General features: G+C 38.5%; 1 pseudogene; it reads left to right on the top strand.

Moving 5' to 3' along the window:
* Nucleotides 1-3,020, top strand: LOC139701549 (E3 ubiquitin-protein ligase MARCHF5-like; annotated as a pseudogene).
* Nucleotides 3,021-3,242: the final 222 nt, after the last annotated feature.

Genomic DNA, 3,242 nt, shown 5'->3' on the forward strand with positions numbered 1-3,242 from the left:
TGCCGCAGGCCTCGCGGAGCGGCCTCGCGGAGCCGCCCCGGGAGGCTGGGTGGCGGGTCCGCGGCTGCCGCGGGACTGAGGCCTACTCCGCCGCCTCTCAGTGCTATTGTCCCTGGGCCGGGCACCGACCGGCTCCGCTGGGGAGCGCCAAGTGCGCCGGCTCCGCGGAAGATGCCGGACCAAGCCTTACAGCAGATGCTGGACAGAAGTTGCTGGGTTTGTTTTGCCACTGATGAAGATGATAGAACAGCTGAATGGGTGAGACCATGCAGGTGCCGAGGATCTACCAAATGGGTTCATCAGGCTTGTCTGCAGCGCTGGGTTGATGAAAAACAAAGAGGAAACAGTACAGCCAGAGTGGCATGTCCTCAGTGCAATGCTGAATACTTAATAGTTTTTCCAAAGTTGGGTCCAGTTGTTTATGTCTTGGATCTTGCAGATAGACTGATCTCAAAAGCTTGACCATTTGCTGCAGCAGGAATAATGGTTGGCTCTATCTATTGGACAGCTGTGACTTACGGAGCAGTAACAGTGATGCAGGTTGTAGGCCATAAAGAAGGGCTGGATGTTATGGAGAGAGCTGATCCTTTATTTCTTTTAATTGGACTTCCTACTATTCCTGTCATGCTGATATTGGCAAGATGATTCGCTGGGAGGATTATGTGCTTAGACTATGGCGCAAATACTCAAATAAACTACAAATTTTGAATAGTATATTTCCAGGGATTGGTTGTCCTGTTCCCCGAATTCCAGCCGAAGCTAATCCTTTAGCAGATCATGTCTCTGCTACCCGAATTTTGTGTGGAGCCCTTGTCTTTCCTACTATTGCGACAATAGTTGGTAAACTGATGTTCAGTAGTGTTAACTCTAATTTACAAAGGACAATCTTGGGTGGAATTGCTTTTGTTGCCATAAAAGGAGCATTTAAGGTTTACTTCAAACAGCAGCAATATTTACGTCAGGCACACCGCAAAATTCTAGATTATCCAGAGCAAGAAGAAGCATAAAACTGTGACTTCTGTTTGTTCTGCAGTCCTCTCATCCTTATGAATCTGTTGTGTCGTTTTGATTCCATCATTAATGCACTAGTGGAGACTTGTTATAAGCTGCTGCTCCTATATTTTTAAGAAATATAATAAAGCACTTAGGGCAGGGGAAATCCTCTCAGTAATCACGGAACCTAAGGATGTGATTCGTTTTCATGGTTTTGTGTGTACTTCTTTTGTGGCAGTCATCTAAACCATTATCTTAGCATGGTAAACCTGAGTTTGTTCATATTTTGTCCAGATATGTAAAGATCAGACTGTACAAATATTAAAAATGCACATGCTGTTTTATTCTAATGCCTCTTTTGTACATGTTCATGTTCAGTGTTTTCTTAGAATCAGCAACTTAATGAAGGTACTATGAGGATTTTTCTCACCGACATAATTTGATTACTTGCGAAACAGGAACACATGTTAATTTGAGGAAATGTAAATTAGTTATGAATAAGTAACAAACCAAAAATGTATGTAAACATCAAATAATTATCTGAACAAATGAAATTTTGTTGTGTTTTCCTTAACTCATGTGATGTCCTCCAAATGTGTGGGGTAAAAGTTCACAGGGCTTCCAGATCACTTTTTCACTATTAAATTTTATTTATACAATGTTGACATCTCATAATTCATAATGTAATTTTGACTCATGTAGTCTTGATTATAGTGTGTGTATATATATTTGTGTGTGTGAGGATGTGTGTGTGTGTGTGTGAGAGAGAGAGAGATCAGATCCTTTGATCTCTGGAGTAAGATTTTTAAATCCATATTTGTAAAAATTAGAGCTGCCAGTTTATAGTAGTTAAACAGAGAATGATTTGCAAAAAAAAATGAAAACAAAAAAGTCAAAATTATTTTATTCTCCTCTTTCATTGATTCAGATATTTGTTGATCACCTCATATTTGCCCCAGGCACTATACAGAGTGCTGTTGGATACAGTGGTGAACTAAGAGAGTTGGTCCTAGCTCTTACGGTGTTTGTAATTTAGTGTCAGCAGATAGAAAAACAGCAGTGAGTATACCAAGGTGAGGCCTTGAACTCTTTGCTTTAATATCAGTCAATGAGGAGATAATTACGAAAACAAGTCCTGAGTAAATATTGAGGTCACTGTTTTTGACTCTGTCAGTTTATTATAGAAAACCAATACTAATGTTTTTAGATTTTAATTGCTTGTCATATTTGAGGCTAGCACCTTAATAATCATTGTTTAAGTAGTTTTGTGTTCACTTTTCAAAAGTAATTATTTATTTTAAGTCATTTTCAATAGAGTGGCCATCTTAATGTCCAGCAATCTGAATAGTCTTTCAATTATTTTCACTAGCTAAAATTCATTTTTAAAGGTAGTTATAAAAACCCTATTTATTTATTATTATTTTGTTCACAGTATCTAATGCATGATAATAGTAAATGTTTCTTACTGATAAGTGGCCACTTTCTTTAGGAGTGTAGCATATATAGGTTGAGCTATGTTAGATTGTAATAATGTTTGTTAATTTTAGTAATTAAAGACTGGTGTCATTCTGTAGTATAAATGTCTTAATTTTGAGTTGTATGGCATTTATGTGAATGGATGTTGAATGTTAAAAGTTGTAATTATTTGGGGAGAAAAGAAGATTTGACTGAGTGAGTCTTATTAAGAACACTTGCTACCATTCTGAAGGGGAAATATAAAATCTATGACTATATACAAAATCTTAGGTTATATAGCTGTAATTATAAAATATATTGGCTTTTCTTTAATTTTCAATATGAAAAGATATATTAAGTAGACATTTCCTGCATAGTTTTGTTATACAGAACAGCTTCTAGGCAGCATTTATTAATGTTACGCAAGCACACAGTTCCCTATTTACTCCTTTAATGCCCAAGATGGGGAATAACTTCTTGGGTTTATTGGCATCAAGGCCCTGGAGGGCCAGAGAAGCAACAACTATAATCCTTTGAGGGCAGGAGGGAGGCGTTTCTAAGGCTATGCAGAAGGAACTACAAGTGCCTGGGGACCAGAGTGACCTCTAGACCTGGAATGGAACACTTATAGAGCCTTAGCTTAAGAAATACCATGTGCCAGTTGTTCCGGGAAGGTGGCCTGCCCTGCCATGAAGCAACAAAGAACGTAGGCAAACTGAAGGTTGGATGGACCTGAGTTCAGATCCTAATTCAGCTTTTCATAACTGCATATGACCTTTGCCAGGTAACTTAAC

Source organism: Marmota flaviventris, chromosome 13, assembly GCF_047511675.1.
Source record: "Marmota flaviventris isolate mMarFla1 chromosome 13, mMarFla1.hap1, whole genome shotgun sequence".
Taxonomy (NCBI): domain Eukaryota; kingdom Metazoa; phylum Chordata; class Mammalia; order Rodentia; family Sciuridae; genus Marmota; species Marmota flaviventris.